The sequence below is a fragment of the Moschus berezovskii genome, chromosome 22 (genome assembly GCF_049115385.1).
Source record: "Moschus berezovskii isolate FMDL1 chromosome 22, NW_MosBer_1.0, whole genome shotgun sequence".
In the NCBI taxonomy this organism is placed as follows: domain Eukaryota; kingdom Metazoa; phylum Chordata; class Mammalia; order Artiodactyla; family Moschidae; genus Moschus; species Moschus berezovskii.
This window is the reverse complement of record NC_142481.1, coordinates 46808392-46831986: the sequence shown is the minus strand read 5'-3', so window position 1 is coordinate 46831986 and position 23595 is coordinate 46808392. Positions and strand designations below refer to the sequence as shown.

Sequence of the window (23595 nt, the reverse complement as noted above, 5' to 3'; positions counted from 1 at the left end):
AAGTTTTTCATAATTTTGAGTAACTGAACATGGTGCTGCATTTTAATTTTGGTTCCTATGTGTTCACTGCTCATAAACAGAAGTACAACTGATTTTTGTACGTTGACCCTATATCCTGTGACCCTGCTGGTCCGATTTCTAATTCCAGGAGTTTTCTATATTCTGTGGGGTTTTCCAGTTAGTTACATCATTTAGATTTTTTTCCCCTCATCTATATGCCTTTTACTTCCCCACCTTGCTGTACTAGCTAGAACTTTCAGTACTGTGCCAAAGAGCAGGAGTGAGAGATGGCGAGCTTCTTTTGATCACAATCTATAAAGAAAACATGCAGTCTTTCACCACTCAGTTAGATTTTGTACATATTCTTTATCACATTAAGGACCGTTGTTCAGTTGCTATGTTCTGCGTGACATTCTTTGACCCCATGGACTGCAGCACACCAGGCTTCCCTGTCGTTCACTGTCTCCCAGTTTGCATGTCCATTGAGCTGGTGATGCCATCTAACCATTTCATTCTCTGCCGTCCTCTTCTCCTTTTGCCGTCAATCTTTCCTATAATCAGGGTCTTTCCAATGTCAGCTCTTTGAAGGTGGCCAAAGTAATGGAGCTTCAGCATCAGAACTTGCAATGAGAATTCAGGGTTGATTTCCTTTAGGATTGACTGGTTTGATCTTGTAGTCCAAGGGACTCTGAAGAGTCGGGTCTCCAACACCACAGTTCAAAAGCGTCAATTCTTTGGCACTCAGCCTTCTTTATGATGCTCCAACTCTCACATCCGTATACGACTACTGGAAAAACCATAGCTTTGACTAGAGGGACCTGTGTCAGCAAAGTGATGTCCCTGCTTTTTAAAACACTGTCTACATTTGTCATAGCTTTCCTTCCAATGAGCAAGTGCCTTTTAATTCCATAGCTATAGTCACCATCCACAGTGATTTTGGAGCCTAAGAAAGTAAAATCTGTCACTGTTTGCACTTTTCACCCCATCTATTTGCCATTAAGTGATGGGACCAGATGGTACCATCTTACTTTTCTGAATGCCGAGTTTTAAGCCAGTTTTTTCACTCTCCTCTTTTGCCCTCACCAGGAAGCACTTTAGCTTTTCTTCACTTTCTGCCATTAGAGTAGTACCATCTGCATACGCAAGGTTGCTGATATTTCTCCCAGCAATAGTGACTCCACCTTGCGGTTCATCCAGCCCAGCATGTCGTGTGATACACTCTGCACAGAAGTTAAACAAGCAGGGTAATAATTACAGCCTTGTTGGACATCTTTCCCAATATGGAACCAGTCAGTTGTTCCATGTAGGGTTCTAACTGTTGCTTCTTGACCTGCATCAAGTTTCTAAGGAGGCAGGTAAGGTGATCTGGTATTCCATCTCTTTCAGAATTTTCCAGTTTGTTGTGATCCACAGAGTCAAAGACTTTAGTGAAGTCAATGAAGCAGATGTTACTCTGCAATTCCCTTGCTTTCTCTATGATCCAGAGAATGTTGGCAATTTGATCTCTGATTCCTCTGCCTTTTCTAAATCCAGCCTGTACACCTGGAAGTTCTTGGTTCATGTACTGTTGAAGCCTAGCTTGAAGGATTGAGTATAACCTTACTAGCATGCAAAGTGAGCGCAACTCTACAATAGTTAGAACATTCTTTGGCATTACCCTTCTTTGGGATTGGAATAAAAACTGACCTTTTCCAGTCCGGTGGTCACTGCTGAGTTTTCCAAATTTGCTGGCATGTTGAGTGCAGCAATTTAACAGCATCATCCTTTAGGATTAGAAATAGCTCATCTGGAATTCCATTATCTCCACTAGCTTTGTTTGTAATTATGCTTCCTAAGGCCCTCTTGACTTCACACTCCAGAAGGCCTGGCTCTATCTGACTGACCACACCACTGTGGTTATCCCAGTCATTAAGACCTTTCTTGTATAGTTTTTCTGTGTTTTCTTGCTACCTCTTCTTTTTCTTGGGGACAGTTTTAGTCATCACCTCCTGTAATGCTACGAGCCTCCGTCCATAGTTCTCAGGCACTCTGTCTAGCTCCTTAGGCACTCTGTCTACTAGACCTAATCCCTCGAATCTATTCATCACCTCCACTGTATAATCCAGGGTGCCATCTGCTTCTGGGCAGCAGATTGGTCCTAAAGCAGCAGGAGGCAGTGAAGAGGTGAGGTGCCCTCCACTCCTGGGGAGCATATTGGCCCGAGGCGGCCAGCAGCAGTTGTGGGGCCGGAGAGCCCTCTGTTCCTGGGCGTCCTCCAACATCGGCTCCAGCCTTCTCCAGATCCCTTCCCAGCGACTACAGCAGGGCCTCTGCCTTGGCCCCTAGGCAGCACGCTGACCAACACCGAACGCCCAGTGAAGGTTTACACACTCAATAAGGACCAGCAGTGGGACAACCAGGGTGCCAGGCATGCCATCTAGCTACGTGGAGTAGCTGAAAGGCATGTCCCTGCTAGTCAGGGCTTGATAAAACGTGGTCCACTGGAGAAGGGAATGGCAACCACTTCAGTATTCTTGCCTTAAAACCCTATGAACAGTATGAAAAGGCAAAAAGATATGACACTGAAAGATGAACTCCCCAGGTTGGTAGGTGTCCAATATGCTACTGGATGAAGCTGCTGGGGAAGAGTGAGCAAACAGCTCCAAAAACAACTGAGAGGCTGAGCCAAAGTTATGACAGTGCCCAGTTGTGGATGTGTTTGGTGGTGAAAGTAAAAGTTTGATGTTGTAAAGAACAATACCGCATAGGAACCTGGAATGTTAGGTCCACGAATCAAGGTAAACTGGAAGTGGTCAAACAGACTATGACAAGAGTGAACATCAACATTTTACGAATAAGCGAACTAAAATGGACAGGAATGAGCAAATTCAGATAACTATTATATCTACTACCGTGGGCAAGAATAGCTTAGAAGAAATGGACTAGCCTTTATAGTCAACGAAGAGAGTCCAAAATGCAGTTCCTGGATGCAGTCTCAAAAACAACAGAATGATCTCAGTTCATTTCCAATGCAAACTATCCAACATCACAGTAATCCAAGTCTATCCCCCAGTAATGCCAAGGAAGCTGAAGTTGAACAATTCTATGAGACCTACAAAACCTCCTAGATCTAACACCATTAAAAAAAAAAAAAAGTCCTTTTCATCATGGAGGACTGGAATACAAAAGTAGGAAGTCAAGAGATACCTGTAGTAACAGGCAAATTTAGCCTTGGAGTTACAAAATGAAGCAGGGCGAAGGCTAACAGTTTTGCCAACAGAATGCACCAGTCACAGCAAACATCTTCTAATAACATAAGAGACGACTCTACACATGGACATCATCAGATGGTCAATACCAAAATCAGACTGATTATATTCTTTGCAGCCAAACATGGAGAAGCTCTATACAGTCAGCAAAAACAAGACCTGGAGTTGACTGTGGCTCAGATTATCAGCTCCCTATTGCAAAATTTAGGCTCAAATTGAAGAAGTAGGGAAAACCACTAGGCCATTCAGGTATGACCTAAATCAAATCCCTTATGATTATTCGGTGGAGGTAACAAATAGATTCAAGGGACTAGATCTGGTAGACAGAGTGCTGAAGAACTATGGATGGAGGTTTGTACCACTGTATAGGAGGTGGTGACTAAAACCATCTCCAAGTAAAAGAAATGCAAGAAGGTCAAGTGGTTTTCTAAGGAGGCTTTACAAACAGTTGAGAAAAGAAAAGTGAAAGGCAAAGGAGAAAGGGAAAGATATACCCAATTGAATGCAGCAGAGTTCCAGAGAATAGCAAAAAGAGATAAAAAAGGCTTTCATGAGCAAAGCAAAGAAATAGAGGGAAACAATAGAATGGGAAAGACTAGAGATCTCTTCAAGAAAACTGGAAATACCCAGGAAACAGTTTATGCAAAGATCAGCACAATAAAGGACAGAAATATGGCAAGGACCTGAGAGAAGCAAAAGACATTAAGAAAAGGTGGCAAGAATACACAGAAGAAACTGTACAAAAAAGGTCTTAATGAACCAGATAACCACAATGGTGTGATCACTCACCTAGAGCCAGACATCCTGGAATGTGAAGTGAAGTGGGCCTTAGGAAGCCTCACTACGAACAAAGCTCATGGAGATGATGGAATTCCAGCTGAGCTATTTCTAATCCTAAAAGATGCTGCTGCTAATGTGCTGCACTCAATATATCAAAAAATTTGGAAAACTCAGCAGTGGCCACAGGACTGGAAAAGGTCAGCTTTCATTGAAATCCCAAAGAAGGGCAATGCCAAAGAATGCTCAAACTACCACACAACTGTGCTCATTTCACATGCTAGAAAGGTAATGCTCAAAATCCTTCAAGCTAGGCTTCAACAATACACGAATCAAGAACTTCCAGATGTACGAGTTAGATATAGAAAAGGCAGGGTAAGCAGATCAAACTCCCAAGTTCAAAACAATATCTACTTTTGCTTCACTGACTACGCTACAGAGTCTTTGACTCTGTGGATTGCAACAAACTGGAAAATTCTGAAAGAGATGGGAATACCAAACCACCTTACCTGCCTCCTGAGAAACCTGTATGCAGGTCAAAAAGCAACAGTTAGAACTGGACATGGAACAATGACTTTATTCAAAATCGAGAGGAGTAATCAAGACTGTATATTGTCAGCCTGCTTACTTAACTTCTGTGCAGAGTACAGAATGTGAAGTGCAGGACTGACTGAAGCACACACTGGAATCAAGACTGCCGGGAGAAAGATCAGCAGCCTCAGACACAGAGATTGCTGGCACATTACTGGCAGCAAGAGAAGAGGAGCTAAAGAGCCTCTCGATGAAGGTAAAAGATGAGTGTGCAAAAGCTGGCTTAAAACTCAACATTCAAAACACTAGGTCGTCATCTGGTCCCATCGCTTCATGGCAAACAGACTGGGGAAAGAGAAAACAGTGACAGCTTTCATTTTCTTGGGCTCCAAAATCACTGCGGACAGTGACTGCAGCCACAAAATTAACAGATGCTTGTTCCTTGGAAGAAAAGCTATGACAAACCTGGTGGCTTCCCTGGTGGCTCAGTGGGTAAAGCATCTGCCTGCCATGTGGGAGACCGGTGTTCAATCCCCGGGTCAGGAAGTTCCCTTGGAGAAGGAAATGGCAAGCCATTCCACTACTCTTGCCTGGAAAATTCCATGGACGGAGGAGCCTCGTAAACTACAGTCCATGGGATTGCAAATAGTTGCACACGACTGACAAACCTAGATAGTGTATTAAAAAGCAGAGACATCACTCTGCCAACAAAGATCTGTGTAGTCAAAGCTATGGTTTTTCCCATAGTCATGTACAGATTTGAGAGCTGGACCGTAAGGAAGGTTGAGTGCCAAAGGACTGATGCTTTTGAATTGTGGTGCTGGAGAAGACTTGCGAGTCCCTTGGACAGTAAGGAGACCAAACCAGTCAATCCCAAAGAAAATCAACCCTGAATATTCACGGGAAAGACTGATGCTGAAGCTCCAATACTGTGGACACCTGATGCGAAGAGACGACTCACTGGAAAAGACCCTGATTCTGGAAAGACTGAGTGCGAGAGGAGAAGGGGGTGACAGAGGATGAGATGGTTGGATGGCAGCACCGACTCAATGGACACGAGTCTGAGCAAATTCAGGGAGACAGTGAAGGACAGGGAAGCCTGGTGTGCTGCAGTCCATGGGGTCGCAAAAAGTCAGACACTGTTAGCACCTGAACAACAACTACTGTATAATCACAAGGGGTTTGTTTTAGGCTGAATGGCTGTAGTTTCCCCCACTTTCTTCAATGCAAGCCTGAATTTTGCAGTAAGGAGCTGATGATCTGAGCCAGAGTCAGCTCCACGTCTTGTTTTAGCTGACTGTATAGAACTTTTTCATCTTTGGCTACAAACAACAAAATCAATCTGATTTCGGGATTGGCTATTTGATTATGGTAAAGTCATCTGTAAAGGGATCTCCTGTGTTGCTGGGAAAGGGTTTTTGCTACAACCAATGTGTTCTCTTGACAAAACTGTTAGCTTTTGCCCTGCTACATTTTGTACTCCAAGGCCTGGTATCTCTTGACTTCCTATTTTAGAATTCCAATTTCCTATGACATGAAAAGGACATCTTTTTTTAGTATTAGTTCTAGGAGGTCTTGTAGGTATTTATAGAACTAGTCAACTTCAGCTTCCTCGACATTAGTGGTTGGGGAATAGACTTGGATTACTGTGATGAACGGTTTGTCTTGGAAATGAACCGAGATTATTCTGTCACTTTTGAGATTTGCACCCAAGTACTGCATTTTGGACTCTCTTGTTGCCTATGTGGGCTACTCCATTTCTCCTAAGGGATTCTTGCCCCTGGTAGTAGATATAACAGTATTCTATATTCCTACTTGGCTGTGAGTATGAACATGAAACTGAAGTGTTGAAACTTGTTAAATGCTTTACTAAATGCACCGATGTAATCATGTCCTGATTTATTTTTTCAGCCTGTTAGCATGATAGATTGCATTAACTGATTTTTCAATACTGAACCAGCCTTGCATCCCTGGGATAATCACCACTGGGTCATGATGTTTAATTCTTTTATAGACTGATGGATTCTACTTGCTATTATTTTGCACCACCTTTGTCTGGTTTGGGCACTGAGAAAATACAGATTACAAATGAATAGTCTTTACTCCCCTTGTATTTTCTGCACGAGATGACACAGAGTTGATGTTAACTCTTAAAAACACCTTGCAGATTTCTCTGCTACAACTTGGGCCCAGTAATTTCTTTTATGAGAATTTTTATATTATTAATTCAATTTCCCTAATAGTTGTAAGTCTATTCAAATGATCTATTTCATATTGGGTAAGTTATGGTAGTTTATACATTTTTAGGAATTGGCTGATATCATCTAAGTTGTCAAGTTTATGTGTGTAAAGTTATAGGATTTCCTTATCTCTGATGTTTGCAGGGACTGTAGTTGATATTCTGGTATTAGTAATTTATGTCTTCTTCGGTGTTGCTGAAGTCTGTCAGTTTCATTGATTTTTTTTCCCAAGAACAAGTTTGTTAATCAAGTTTATCTATTATTTTCAACTTCATTGATCTCCACTCTTTATTTCATTCCATTTGCTTACTTTGGGTTTATTCTACTCATTTTTTCCAGTTCCTAGAGGTGAAAGTTAAGATTATTGATTTGAGACTTTTCTTCTTTTCTAATTATGTGTTATATTTCTTTCATCACTGCTTTAGCTACATAGACCTTGTCTCCACAGTGTAGTGGTTATCACATTTGCCTCACATGCAAAAGGTCCCCAGTTTGAAACTGGGTGGAAACAGACTTTCTCTTTGGGCTTCCCTGGTGACTCAGAAGGTACAGAATCTGCCTGAAATGCAGGAGACCTGGATTCAGTCCCTGGGTTGGGAAGATCCTCCGGAGAAGGGAACAGCTACCCACTCCAGTAATCTGGGCTGGAGAATTCCATGGCCAGAGAAAGCGTGGGACACGACTGACTGATTTTCACTTTAGCTACATCTCACAAATTTTGATACATATTATTTTCATTTTTTCTTCAGTTCAATGTATTTTAAAATTTCTCTTCAAATTATCCAATATTTAGAGGTCTGTTATTGAGTTTCTAAGTATCTGGATATTTTCTTATTATCTTTCTGTTATTCTAATTTGATTCCTTTGTGATCAGAGAACACATTCCATATGATTTGGTTCTTTCAAATTTGTTAGTTGTTTATGCCCAGGTTAGGTCTATCTTGATATACATTCTATAGGCCTTGAAAAGAATGTGTACTGTGCTGTTGCTGGGCAGAATGTTCTATAAACACTGATTAGAACCTTGTTGGTTAATGGTGTTGAGTTCTCCTATTTTCTTGCTGATTTTCTGTCTAATGGTTCTATCATTTGTTAACAGAAACATGTTGAAGCCTCCAACTATAACTGTGAATATGTCAATTTCTCCTTTCAGTTCTACCAGTTTTTCATCTTTATTTTGCAGTTATATTATTAGGAATATACAAATTTAGCATTGCTATGTATTCTCAGTGAACTGACTCTTCACTCTGAAGGGTATTTTGCCTGAATATTTTATCTGCGTGGTGCCACTCCAGCTTTCTTTTGATTAATGTTTACACAGTATATTTTCCCTTCTTCTTAATTTTAACTCACCTATAGCAATGCAACAAGTTTCTTCAAGACACCACATAATTTGGTCGTTTTTTAAATCCATTCTGACAATCTCTTTTTGAATTGGTGTGTTTAGACTATTTTAATGAAATTATTGGTAAGTTTGGGTTTAAGCCTACCATTAGTTTGTTTTCAGCTTGTTCTCTATTTTTAATTCCTTTCCCCCTCTCTGGACTTCTTGTGCCTTATACAAATATTTTTTAGTATTACAATTTAATTTACTGCATTCTTTTAACTGTGTCTTTTTATGTAGTTTTTATAACTGTCATGCTATCAACTATAATATACACTTAATTTTCAGTCCACTTAAAATCAATATTCTACCATTTCAAGAAGAATGTATAAGCCTTACCACCCATACTATTGTGTTTTTTATTTCCTAGATCTTTATATGTTTTGACATCTTGGGAGTCCTTTCAGACATGGGGATAGATTCCCCCACCTCCAGCCAGGGTTAGTTGATTCCTTGGAACTGGGGGCAGCCAGTTTAGAGCTTCCCTTTCACATACACAGGCCCATTTTCCTTATTGAATTCACATACCAAGCCTTTTAACAATCCAAGGCCAAGTACCAAAGAACTAAGAACAGCCCCGATGCCCCAAAGCCAGCAGGAGTTATCCAAACTAGCCAGTCTGAAACTGCTACACCCTGCCCTGCTTTGTCTTTCCCCTTACTCCTGCTTCTGCATGTGTGCTCAGTTCTACCCAACTCTGTGCCTCCATGAGCGCAGCCTGCCAGGATCCTCTGTCCATGGGACTTTCCAGTAAAGAATACAGAAGTGGATTGCCATTTCCTTCTCCAGAAGATCTTTCCGACCTAGGGATCAAACCTGCATCTCCTACATTGGCAGGCAGGTTCTTTACCGCTGTGGCCCCTGGGATTCTGTCTCCTGTATATTGTCACTCTGCTTATTTAACTTATATGCAGAGTACACCATGTAAAATGCTGGGCTGGATGGCTCACAAGCTGGAATCAAGATTGCCAGGAGAAATATCAACAACCTCAGATATACACGATACCACTCTAATGGCAGAAAGTGAAACTGAAAGAGGAGAGTGAAAAGGTTGGCTTGAAGCTCAACATTCAGAAAGCAAAGATCATGGCATCTGGTCCCATCACTTCATGGGAAATAGATGGAAAAACAGTGGAAACAGTGTCAGACTTTGTTTTTTGGGGCTCCAAAATCACTGCAGATGCTGATTGCAGCCATGAAATTAAAAGACGCTTACTCCTTGGAAGGAAAGTTATGACCATCCTAGATAGTATATTAAAAAGCAGAGACATTACTTTGCCAACAAAGGTCCGTCTAGTCAAGGCTATGGTTTTTCCACTGGTCATGTATGGATGTGAGAGTTGGACTGTGAAGAAAGCTGAGCGCCGAAGAATTGATGCTTTTGAACTATGGTGCTGGAGAAGACTCTTGAGAGTCCCTTGGACTGCAAGGAGATCCAACCAGTCCATTCTAAAGGAGATCAGTCCTGGGTGTTCGTTGGAAGAACTGATGCTGAGACTGAACCTCCAATACTTTGGCCACCTCTTGCGACGAGTTGACTCACTGGAAAAGACTCTGATGCTGGGAAGGATTGGGGGTGGGAGGAGAAGGGGATGACAGAGAATGAGATGGCTGGATGGCATCACCAACTCTATGGACATGAGTTTGAGTGAACTCCGGGAGTTGGTGATGAACAAGGAGGCCTGGTGTACTGTGATTCATGGGGTCGCAAAGAGTCGGACACAACTGAGCGACTGAACTGAACTGAAGGGAACTAAAGAGCTTCTTGATGAGGGTGGAAAAGGCTGGCTTAAAACTCAACATTCAAAAAAACAAAGATCATGGCATACGGTCCCATCATTTCATGGCAAATAGATGGGGAAAAAGTGGAAACAGTGACAGATTTTCTTCGGTTTCAAAATCACTGAGAATGGTGACTGCAGTAATGAAATTAAAAGATATTTACTCCTTGGAAGAAAAGCTATGACAAACCTAGACAGTGTATTAAAAAGCAGAGACATCATTTTGTTGACTAAGGTCCATATAGCCAAAGCTTTGGTTTTTCCACTAGCCATGTATGGATATGAGAGTTGGACCATAAAAGCTGAGTGCCAACAAACTGATGCTTTCGAACTGTGGTATTGGAGAAGACTCTTGACAGTCCTTGGACTGCAAGGAGATCAAACTAGTCAATCCTAAAGGAAATCAATCCCAAATATTCAGTGGAAGGACTGATGCTGAAGCTGAAGCTCCAATACTTTGACCACCTGATGTGAAGAGCTGACTCAATAGGAAAAAATCCCTGATGCTGGGAAAGACTGAAGGCAGGAGGAGAAGGTGACGACAGAGGATGAGACGGTTTCATGGCATCACCAACTCAATGGACATGAGTTTGAGCAAAGTCCAGGAGATAGTGAAGGACAGGGAAGCCTGGTATGTTGGAGTTGCATGGAGTTGCAAAGAGTCAGACATGGCTCAGCAACTGAACAATAACAACCAAAAACCCAATGGCCTGGCAAGGGGAGGCATGCTCTCTTTTCTTGGAAAATGTAAGTAATCAAAATCTTCTTTTAACGGCATTGACTTCTCCATGCCATCACTCTGTCACCTCCATAACTATAACTCCTATAGGAACTCATTATATGGGTTCCTTTACCCTTGGTCTGTTCTCCTTCTCTCATATGCTATAGCTATCTCATAAATCACACAAGTATAAAGCTGAAATCCTATCAGACAATGTCATAAATGTCACTTTCAACCACTGACTCACTTGAAAGAGCTCAAGAGGAGACAGTAATCTATTATATTTACCAGATACAATGTTATCATTTCTGTCTGAAAAGCTTCCTTTAGCAATTCTTTTGTAGCAGGCTACTGGCAAAGATTTCTCTTTAGTTTTTTCCTCAGCCAAGAATGCTTTATCATGCTTTATTTTACTTTCATTCTCAAAGACTAATTTCACTGAACAGAGAATTTTTGGTCCTTTTCTTTCACCACTTAAATAATACTGTGCTACTTCTCTGGCCTCCATAGTTTCTGATCACTCACTATAGTTGTTCCCTGAACTTTTCTGTCTCGATGCTTTTATGATTTTTAATATGTTTTCAGTTTTCAGCAGTGTGGTTATGACATGGCTGGGTGTGGAATTCTTTTGAGTTTATTATGCTTGCATTCACAACTTCTTGAATCATTATGTTTACGTCTTCTGCCAAATTTGGGAAGTCTTCAGCTATTATTTCTCCAAATATTTTTTTTAGAACCACACTTTGTCTTCTAACTCATCTTGTTCAGATTTCAAAGTTCACTGAACTCCTCTGTCATCTCCACTTAAAATCTAAGTTCATCCAGAGAGGTGCTTGCAGCTTTCAGTTCTAACCTTTCTTCTTTATGTTTTCTACTTCTTTGCTGAAACTTTCTATTTTTCTAATAGCTTTAAGAGTACTTGTGATTAGCCTGTTGAAGCACTTTTATAATACATGTTTTAAATTCTTTGTTAGATACTTTCAACACCTGTGTTGTTGTGGCACTGATGTCCTCTGTCTTTTTTCATGCTGCTGCTGCTGCTAAGTCGCTTCAGTCGTGTCCGACTCTGTGCGACCCCACAGATGGCAGCCCACCAGGCTTCCTTGTCCCTAAGATTCTCCAGGCAAGAACACTGGAGTGGGTTGCCATTTCCTTCTCCAATGCATGAAAGTGAAAAGTGAAAGTGAAGTTGCTCAGTCATGTCCAACTCTTTGTGACCCCATGGACTGCAGCCTACCAGGCTCCTCCATCCATGGAATTTTCCAGGCAAGAGTACTGGAGTGGGCTGCCATTTCCTTCTCTGCTTTTCTCATGAGAGTTGACATTTTCGTGGTTCTTCATATGCCAAGTAATTTTGTATTGTATTCCATTTTCAATACTGAGTTCTGGCTCACTTAAATAAATCTGTGATGAAAGTCAGCACTTCTGTTCTAGCAGGTATTCAATCTAGTTAGATTCAGGTTGCAAGATGTACCCAGTCTTCTGTGAGCTGTGGTTCCAACATCAGTTCATGTTATAAAGCCTTTGCAGTGCTATTTGTATCAGTCCCACAGGTGTGGTACCCAGTGTCCAATCTGGGACCTGGCTGGTGGTTTTCCTATTAGTTCAGTACTCGAAAGTCTTTGTTGTGCTGACAAGGAGTAGATCCATGCATGTGTGTAGCTTGGGGATGAGCCTGGGTGATCAAAAACAACTATTAGGGGAGTCATTTTTCTGAGCTCCTCCCTCTCTGCCATCTTTCTAGTGCTTTCTGGTTCCCTGGGCTACTCTTTTCAGTCTTCCAGTCAGAAAGCTGGGGCTTTGGTTACCCCATTTTGCTGCACTTCTGCAACTGTGCCTGGGTCCAGCCAAAGGACAGAGAGGGAGAGAAAGCAACAAGATTGGCCCTATCCTCTCAGGACGACAGCCCCACCAATCAGAGGGGAAGGTTCTCCTCCCTCAGAATTTTGGCTTCTGCAAGCTACTGCCACCATCATGGCTGTTCAGAACCTGGTATCCAATGGAATGAAGAAAAACAAAAACAGATCTTCACATTCTATCATAGATACTCCATTTTCTGTCCCTTGAGTCAAAAGTGGAGGGCTTGATTAAAACACTCCTTCCGGAGAGACGCCCGGCTCCCGGCGGCGCAGACGCGAGAGACGCCCGGCTCCCGGCGGCACAGACGCGAGAGACGCCCGGCTCCCGGCGCAACCGACCACGTGCAGAATCGTGGCTGAGAGGAGCTGCCCCGCGCCCAGGGTTGGGGCGGTGGCCGAGAGGAGCTATACCACGTCCAGGAGGTGGTGGCTGCTTGGGCACCGGAGGGCCGAGAGGAGCTGATCCACATTCAAAGCAGGAGGGGCGGCCTTGAGGAGATACCCCTCATCCAAGGTAGGGTACAGCGGCTGCGCCTTGCTGGAGCGGCTGGGAAGGGATACTCCACGACCAGGTGGAATATAGGAATCCAGTGTTCTGGGGAGGAAGGAACAAGACGGCGAGACCACTTTCTTCCCCACAAATTCATCAAAAGAACATTTGAACGTGGAGTAAAGTCCACAAAACCACTTCTGAATACTGGCAGAGGACATCAGGCTCCCAGAAAAGCAGCCCATTGTCTTCTAAAGGAAAGAGAAGAAATCCAGCTCCACCTACCAGAACACTGACACATGCTTCCCTAACCAGGGAACCCGGACAAGTCACCTGTCCAACCCCACACACAGCGAAGAAACTACATAATAAAGAGAACTCCACAAACTGCAAGAAGAGGGAAAGGACACCCCAAGCAAAGCAATATAAGCAAGATGAAGAGGCGGAGAAATACCCAGCAAGTAAAGGAACAAGATAATTGCCCACCAACACAAACAAAAGAAAAAGATATAGGGAATCTACCTGATAAAGAATTTCGAATTTTGATGGTGAAAATGATTCAAAATCTTGAAAGTAAAATGGAGTTACAGATAAATAACCTGGAGAAAAGGATTGAGAAGATGGAAGAAAGATTTAATAAGGACTTAGAAGAAATAAAAAAGAGTCAATATACAATGAATAATGCAATAGATGAGATCAGAAACACTCTGGAGGGAACAAACAGTAGAATAACAGAGGCAGAAGACAGGATAAGCGAACTAGAAGATAGAATTGTAGAAATAAATGAAACAGAGAGGAAAAAAGAAAAACGAATTAAAAGAAATGAGGACAATATTAGAGACCTCTGGGACAACGTTAAACGCTCCAACATTCGAATCATAGGAGTCCCAGAAGAAGAAGACAAAAAGAAAGACCATGAGAGAATACTTGAGGAGATAATAGTTGAAAACTTCCCTAAAATAGGGAAAGAAATAATCACCCAAGTCCAAGAAATCCAGAGAGTCCCCAACAGGATAAACCCAAGGCGAAATACTCCAAGACACATATTAATCAAATTAACAAAGATCAAACACAAAGAACAAATATTAAAAGCAGCAAGGGAAAAGCAGCAAATAACACTCAAGGGGATTCCCATAAGGATAACAGCTGATCTTTCAACAGAAACTCTTCAGGCCAGAAGGGAGTGGCAAGATATACTTAAAGTGATGAAAGAAAATAACCTACAGCCCAGATTACTATACCCAGCAAGGATCTCATTCAAATATGAAGGAGAAATCAAAAGCTTTACAGACAAGCAAAAGCTGAGGGAATTCAGCATCACCAAACCAGCTCTCCAACAAATGCTAAAGGATCTTCTATAGACAGGAATCACAGAAAGAGTGTATAAACTTGAACCCAAAGCAATAAAGAAAATGGCTACGGGATCGTACTTTTCAATAATTACCTTAAACGTAAATGGGTTGAATGCCCCAACCAAAAGACAAAGGCTGGCTGAATGGATACAAAAACAAGACCCCCATATATGTTGTCTGCAAGAGACCCACCTCAAAACGAGGGATGCATACAGACTGAAAGTGAAGGGCTGGAAAAAGATAGTCCATGCAAATAGAGACCAAAAGAAAGCAGGAGTAGCAATACTCATATCAGATAAAATAGACTTTAAAACAAAGGCTGTGAAACGAGACAAAGAAGGAAACTACATAATGATCAAAGGATCAATCCAAGAAGAAGATATAACAATTATAAATATTTATGCACCTAACATAGGAGCACCGCAATATGTAAGACAATTACTAACAAGTATGAAAGGGGAAATTAACAATAACACAATAATAGTGGGAGATTTTAACACCCCACTTACATCTATGGATAGATCAACTAAACAGAAAATTAACAAGGAAACACAATCTTTAAATGATACAATAGAACAGTTAGACCTAATAGATATCTATAGGACATTTCACCCCAAAACAATGAATTTCACCTTTTTCTCAAGCGCACACGGAACCTTTTCCAGGATAGATCACATCCTGGGACATAAATCTAGCCTAGGTAAATTCAAAAAAATTGAAATCATTCCAAGCATCTTTTCTGACCACAATGCAGTAAGATTAGATCTCAATTACAGGAGAATAACTATTAAAAGTGCCAACATATGGAGACTGAACAACACGCTGCTGAATAATGAACAAATCATAGAAGAAATCAAAAGAGACATCAAAATATGCATAGAAACTAATGAAAATGAAAACACAACAACCCAAAACCTCTGGGACACTGTAAAAGCAGTGCTAAGGGGGAAGTTCATAGCAATACAGGCACACCTCAAGAAACAAGAAAAAAGTCAACTAAATAACCTAACTCTACATCTAAAGCAACTAGAAAAGGAAGAAATGAAGAAGCCCAGGGTCAGTAAAAGGAAAGAAATCATAAAAATTAGGGCAGAGATAAATGCAAAAGAAACAAAAGAGACCATAGCAAAAATCAACAAAGCCAAAAGCTGGTTCTTTGAGAAGGTGAATAAAATTGACAAACCACTAGCCAGACTCATCAAGAAACAAAGGGAGAAGAACCAAATCAATAAAATTAGAAATGAAAATGGAGAGATCACAACTGACAACACAGAAATACAAAGGATTATTAGAGAATACTATCAGCAATTATATGGCAATAAAATGAATAACCTGGAAGAAATGGACAAATTCCTAGAAAAGTACAACTTTCCAAAACTGAACCAGGAAGAAATAGAAAATCTGAACAAACCCATCACAAGCACGGAAATTGAAACTGTAATCAAAAATCTCCCAGCAAACAAAAGCCCAGGTCCAGACGGCTTCACAGCTGAATTCTACCAAAAATTTAGAGAAGAGCTAACACCTATTCTACTCAAACTCTTCCAGAAAATAGCTGAGGAAGGGAAACTTCCAAACTCATTCTATGAGGCCACCATCACCCTAATCCCAAAACCTGGTAAAGACCCCACAAAAAAAGAAAACTATAGGCCAATATCACTGATGAACATAGATGCAAAAATCCTTAACAAAATTCTAGCAATCAGAATCCAACAACACATTAAGAAGATCATACATCATGACCGAGTGGGCTTTATCCCAGGAATGCAAGGATTCTTCAATATCCGCAAATCAATCAACGTAATACACCACATTAACAAACTGAAAAATAAAAATCATATGATTATCTCAATAGATGCAGAGAAAGCCTTCGACAAAATTCAACATCCATTTTTGATAAAAACCCTCCAGAAAGTGGGAATTGAAGGGACATACCTCAACATAATAAAAGCTATATATGACAAACCCACAGCAAACATTATCCTCAATGGTGAAAAACTGAAAGCATTTCCCCTAAAGTCAGGAACAAGACAAGGGTGCCCACTCTCACCACTACTATTCAACATAGTTCTGGAAGTTTTGGCCACAGCAATCAGAGCAGAAAAAGACATAAAAGGAATACAAATTGGAAAAGAAGAAGTAAAGCTTTCACTGTTCGCTGATGACATGATCCTCTACACAGAAAACCCTAAAGACTCTACCAGAAAACTACTAGAGCTAATCAATGATTACAGTAAAGTTGCAGGATATAAAATCAACACACAGAAATCCCTTGCATTCCTATACACTAATAATGAGAAAATAGAAAGAGAAATTAAGGAAACTATTCCATTCACTGTTGCAACGAAAACAATTAAATACTTAGGAATATATCTACCTAAGGAAACAAAAGACTTGTACATAGAAAACTATAAAACACTAGTGAAAGTAATCAAAAAGGACACTAATAGATGCAGAAATATACCGTGTTCGTGGATTGGAAGAATAAATATTGTAAAAATGAGTATACTACCCAAAGTAATTTATACATTCAATGCAATCCCTATCAAGCTACCAACAATATTTTTCACAGAACTAGAACAAATAATCTCACAATTCGTATGGAAATACAAAAAACCTCGAATAGCTAAAGCAATTTTGAGGAAGAAGAATGGAACTGGGGGAATTAACCTGCCAGACTTCAGGCTCTATTACAAAGCCACAGTCATCAAGACAGTATGGTACTGGCATAAAGACAGAAATATAGATCAATGGAACAAAATAGAAAGCCCAGAGATAAACCCACGCTCCTATGGACACCTTATCTTCGACAAAGGAGGCAAGAATATAAAATGGAGAAAAGACAGTCTCTTTAACAAGTGGTGCTGGGAAAACTGGTCAGCCACTTGTAAAAGAATGAAACTAGAACACTTCCTAACACCATACACCAAAATAAACTCAAAATGGATTAGAGAGCTAAATGTAAGACCAGATACTATAAAACTCCTAGAGGAGAACGTAGGCAAAACACTCTCCGACATAAATCACAGCAGGATCCTCCAAGACCCACCTCCCAGAATATTGGAAATAAAAGCAAAAATAAACAAATGGGACCTAATTAAAATCAAAAGCTTCTGCACAGCAAAGGAAACTCTAAGCAAGGTGAAAAGACAGCCTTCAGAATGGGAGAAAATAATAGCAAATGAAGCAACTGATAAAGGATTAATCTCCAAATTATACAAGCAGCTCCTGCAGCTTAATTCCAGAAAACTAAGTGACCCAATCAAAAAATGGGCCAAAGAACTAAACAGACATTTCTCCAAAGAAGACATAAAGATGGCTAACAAACACATGAAAAAATGCTCAACATCCCTCATCATCAGAGAAATGCAAATCAAAACCACAATGAGATACCATTTCACACCAGTCAGAATGGCTGCTATCCAAAAGTCTACATGCAATAAATGCTGGAGAGGGTGTGGAGAGAAGGGAACCCTCTTACACTGTCGGTGGGAATGCAAACTAGTACAGCCACTATGGAGAACAGTGTGGAGATTCCTCAGAAAACTGGAAATAGAACTGCCATATGATCCAGCGATTGCACTCCTGGGCATACACACCGAGGAAACCAGAATTGAAAGAGACACATGTACTCCAATGTTCATTGCAGCACTGTTTATAATAGCCAGGACATGGAAGCAACCTAGATGTCCATCTGCAGATGAATGGATAAGAAAGCTTTGGTACATATACACAATGGAGTATTTCTCAGCCATCAAAAAGAATGCATTTGAATCAGTTTTAATGAGGTGGATGAAATTGGAGCCAATTATACAGAGTGAAGTAAGCCAGAAAGAAGAACATCAATACTGTATATTAACGCATATATATGGAATTTAGAAAAATGGTAACCTGAACCCTGTATAAGAGACTGCAAAAGAGACATAGGCATTTAGAACAGTCTTTGGGACTCTGTGGGAGAGGGTGTAGGTGGAATGATTGGGGAGAATGGAATTGTAGCATGTATATTATCGTAAGTGACCAGTCCAGGTTCGACGCATAAATTTTCCTCTGTTCATTTCTTTGCATTTTTGCTTTTTTAATAAAAATACTTTTAACTGTAAAAAAATAAAATAAAATAAAAAAAAAAAAGTGGAGGGCTTCTCCTGGTGCTCTTTTTGTGCCCTAGTGCCCATTTCCGCTTCCAGGTTAGGCCGTACTGAGTGCAGGCTGCGGCATAACAGAGGGTAAAACTGGTAAACTCACCACTGGTTTGCTTGTACTGTGAACCCTGGTCTTCTTTCCCACTCTGCCTGCTGTTACTTTTCAGAGTTCTCAAGTAGCTGCTCAGTGCATTTTGTCCAAGTTTTATCACTGTATCACTATGAGTGGCAGGGTGGAGTCTTACTCAGAACTGGAGTTGCTCCCTGCTGCCTGCTAATATGTAAATGATGCTGCCTGTTCAGCATAAGTAAGGCTGAATTCACAGGAGTCAAATATGCTGAGACTACTATGCAGCTGTTGGATAAGAAAAAATTGGTTACATCCACTCAGCAACAGTGAGCCAACCTGGAGAGAAGTTTCTTCTCCAGATAACAGACTTCTAAAACAAATACCCTCTTAAACAAGGGCTGATTCTCTACTCGATCTAAAATAAAGGCCACCGATCAACAGATCCTGCCCAGACACAAAGCTTCCAATCGGCTTTTCCGATTTAATATGAAATATTAAAAAAAAACAAAACACAACAACCCTGTCAGAAGAAAGTTTGGCAAATATGAAGACAGAAACCAATAAAGTAGAACACAAACTAGAGGGAAAGTAGGTAACTCAGGGTAGAAAACAAAACTCCAACAAAATTTTAATTTGTGCTTTCAAACAGATGTAAGACGATAATGAATTCACAAAACAGGAATCAAATGTTAAAAAAAAGAAAAACAATCAGAAAAAGAGCATTAGCAAATTAAGAAAGTGATGGCCAGGGACTTTCCTGATCGTCTAGTGGTTAAGAATCCACTTTCCAAAGCAGGGGACGTGGTTTGATCCCTGGCTGGGGAACTAAGACCCCACCTGCTGAGGGGCGACTAAACCTGTGTCACCATTGGAGAGCCCACACGCTGCAGCGACCGGGCCTGTACGCTCCGGAGCTTGTGTCACAAAGAAGGCCCAGTGCAGCCCAATTAACTAGTAAAACTTTTTTTAAAAGAGTATAATGGTCAAAATATTAACAGAATCAATAGGAGAACTGAAAGGCAAAGTGGAAGAGAACCCTCCAGAAGTATCAGAAAATAATGAGAGAAAAGAAACTTTAAAGGTCTAGCAAGGATATCCTAAATCTGAAAAACTGGCATCCCAAAAAGACAGGGTGACACTTAATACAGAAATAACACAAATCATTTCCTTGAACTAAAATATAGAAGACCTTAGGCATAATTAGTCAAAAAATTACATTAAGTCTTTTTTGGAAGCCAATGCACCCAAATCCCACTTTGAAAGGGTCCACAGAATATCCAAACATGATGAGATTTTAAAGGTTCACTAGAGAAAAATCCTGGGTGCAGGGTGGGAACAGGACACACATAAGAGAATGACAATCAGAATGCCAAATTCTCAATAGCAATTTTGGAAAATTAGGGTGAAAAGGTTAACAATGCATTCAAAACTCTAAGCAAAAATGATTTTCAATCTATAATGTCCACATTACATACCAAATATAAAGCAGAATAACATTTCTAGCATGCTACAGGCTGAAAAATTACTCCCACAGATTCTTTTCTTGAGAAACTATTTTAAGATGAAGGCCACCAAAAATATGGGAGATGAAGGAATTAGTAAATTCCATCCAAGAGTAGAATAGAAGTCCACAGATTATAGCCGTGCAGCAGATAAGACGAGTAACCAGCTGACTGGAGGAGGGAAGAGGGCTCTAGGGGGTGTTCTGGAAAAAGAGACTCAAAGAATAGTTGATATAAAGGAATAAACTATTAGAGATGCGCTTAGAGCAAATTTCCTAAGTAGATGAGAAAGGGGCAGATAAAAATCCTAGGAAAAAAGGCTAAATCAGAAAGAAAACATAATGTAATATATATAGAACTTAACCTTGCAACGAGCAGTATTTATATATCATAATTATATAAGCTTGCTTTAAGTGAAAAAAAAGAAAAAAAAAGTTGGGTGTCTTAGTCTGTTTGAGCTGCTGTAACAAATACCACAGATTGGGTGGCTTATGGAAATCTATTTCTCTCAGTTCTGGAGGAGGCTGGAAGTCCAAAACCAGGGTGCCAGCATGGTCAGGCGAGGGCTCTCTTTCAGACTGTGGACTGCGTGTCCTCATGCGGCGAAGGGGCAGTGGAGCTCTCTCAGGCCTATTGTCTAAGGATATTAATCTCATCCATGTCCTCATGACCCAATCACCCGCCAAAAGCCTACTCTCCTAATACCATCACAGTGGGCATTAGAATTTCAACATTCATTAATTCTAAGGAGACACAAATATTCAGACCATAGCAACTGAGCAAATGGATCTGGTTTTTGCCTCATCACTTTTCTTAAAGAAAGTGAATAATGTCCAATATTGATAAGAAATAGCAGTATATTATTCATAACTAGGTAAACATCAGAACAAATAACTAAAAACAGTCGATGCCTTTAGGAAGTTGGGGATGGGGAAGAAACAAAGGGACTGCTATTCTTCACCATAAAAACTTTCAGTAATATCTGATTTATTTTACCCATGTGCAAATATTATTTTATTACCCTCCCTTCTTCCTAATTTTATTTAAAAAAATTAAAAGTGGATGTATAACATGCTCTGATGCTGTATGACAAGATTATAGAGGGCCTCAGGAGAACTCCAGTTGTGTAAGCGCTAGGAAGACTGGCAGAGACATGGCCAATACAAGTAGAGCTGTCTGACATTATCCCCAAATAACCAAAACTATTAATGCAAGACTGACTGCATAGGCTTGAGGAAGAACTGTATTAGGAGCTAGTGTTATAGCTTCACCTACCCAAAACTCCTTTCTGTTTGTGTTTCCCAAGAGGAATGAGTAATTATCCCTTGAGATTCAGACTCAATCTTTTTTCACAAATAATTTACTCTTGGGAAATTACTAAGTAGCAACAATTGATTTTTATACTCCAGTTCAGGAGTGAGAAATAATGTATACAGGCATACAGTGTTATTACATTCTACATGCTTGGCCATCAGTCGTACTGATGAGAAAGATTCTGCGGATCCAAGCAGTCATCATTTGCATTTGACTGTATTTGGCATGTGAACATTTCAGTGTTAGTCAGAAACTGTTTTCTTCCATCCTGTAGTGTTAATACTGTTTTACATGACTCAGGCTTTTAAGGAAAAAAGGTGGGGGGGAGTATGTAACATACACAACAGTAACTTCCCTTGCACATGGCAAAATGGATTTCTATTATTCTACTTTCTACAAGTTCAGTTCTTCTTAACTTGATCGTAACCATTCATGTATCGGAGAAGCTCCTGGCAACCCCTGCTACTCACAACAGCTAAAAACAGAAAGGATCAAAGTGGCTGCTGCACAGTATGTGTGCTCTGGGGAAAGGGTTCTTGGCACCACTGTTCACCAGCTACCATCTCTTATTATGGGCACACACTTGAAGGACTTTATCAGCTTGTCTCCCAAATCACATATGGTTTGAAGCAGCTGAATAAAAGTATAAAAGGAACAGCATAGGGTGCTACCTGCAGAGCACGCAACAGCAAATTAATTGACAGCACAGGTGCAAAAATAAGGCAGACACAATGGTTGAAAAACATAGCAATGTGGGATCATCTATCATGAGTGCAGAGCTGACACACTCTGGTAGGTGCCAGGAGTGTACCTGTGCCCTGGCACAACATAACAGAAGATACACAAGTCAACCACACATCAATGAGGAAGGCGAAACTACGCAGGCAAGGAAGCTTTAATATACTGCAGGCAGAGCTCTAAAATCGTTCCAATCAGTAGTTCTCTACTTTGGCTGTACACTTAAGGATTCTAAAGATTTCTTGTAACTCAGGATGCTCTTGCATAAATGGTGCTGTATGTTATCTCTAAGAGAAAAGAAAGGAGGAAGATTAATATTTTTAGACATTGACACATGAGTCCTACAGAATGTATGTAAATTAGAAGCATTACAACGCCATGCAGAAAACAAACATTTAATATAAATACCTACAAATCTGTAATGGGTCATGATGGAGCGTTCTGACGAAACGTGGTCCACTGGAGAAGGAAATGGCAAACTATTTCAGCATTCTGGCCTGGAGAATTCCATGGACTATATAGCAGTCCATAGGGTCACAAAGAGTTGGACACGACTGAATGACTTTCACTTTCTTCCAACAACACAAGAGATGACTCTACACATGGACACCACCAGATAGTCAATATCAAAATCAGATTGATTATATTCTTTGCATTCAAAGATGGAGAAGCCCTATACAGTCAGCAAACACAAGACCAGGAGCTGACTGTGGCTCAGATAACAAACACCTTATTGCAAAATTCAGACTTAAACTGAAGAAAGCAGGGGAAACCACTAGACCACTCAGGTATGACCTAAATCAAACCCCTTATGATTATACAGTGGAAGTGACAAATAGATTCAAGGGATTAGATCTGATAGAGTGCCTGAAGAACTGTGGACAGACGTTCGTGACACTGCAGGAGGCAGTGATCAAGAACCCAAGAAAAAGAAATGCAAAGAGGCAAAATGGTTGTCTGAGGAGCCCTTACAAATAGCTGAGAAAAGAAGAGAAGCTAAATGCAAAGAAGAAAAGGAAAGCTATACCCATCTGAATGCAGAGTTCCAAAAAATAGCAAGGAGAGATAAGAAAGCCTTCCTGAGTGATCAATGCAAAGAAATAGAGGAAAACAATATAATGGGAAAGACGAGATCTCTTCAAGAAAAGCAGATACCAAGGGAACATTTCATGCAAAGATGGGCACAGTAAAGGACAGAAACGGTAAGGATCTAACAGGATCTAACAGAAGCAGAAGGTATTAAGAAAAGGTGGCAAGACACAGAAGACTACACAAGAAAAGACCTTAATGACCCAGATAACCACGACAGTGTGATCACTCATCTAAAGCCAGATATCCTGGAGTCCAAAGTCAAGTGGGCCTTAGGAAGCATCACTACGAACAAAGCTAGATGGAATTCTGCTGCTGCTGCTGCTAAGTTGCTTCAGTCGTGTCCAACTCTGTGTG

The 23595-nt window shown here is 40.6% G+C and overlaps 1 protein-coding gene and 1 non-coding gene across 3 annotated transcripts in view; one reads left to right on the top strand and one right to left on the bottom strand.

The window, feature by feature from the left end:
- The window catches only part of N4BP1 (NEDD4 binding protein 1), a 63804-nt gene that overhangs the window by 26631 nt on the left and 13578 nt on the right, over positions 1-23595 (bottom strand). The window lies entirely within an intron of this gene.
- TRNAV-CAC (transfer RNA valine (anticodon CAC)) lies at positions 7235-7307 on the top strand. The gene has a single exon. It is a non-coding gene; the product is annotated as a tRNA-Val (tRNA).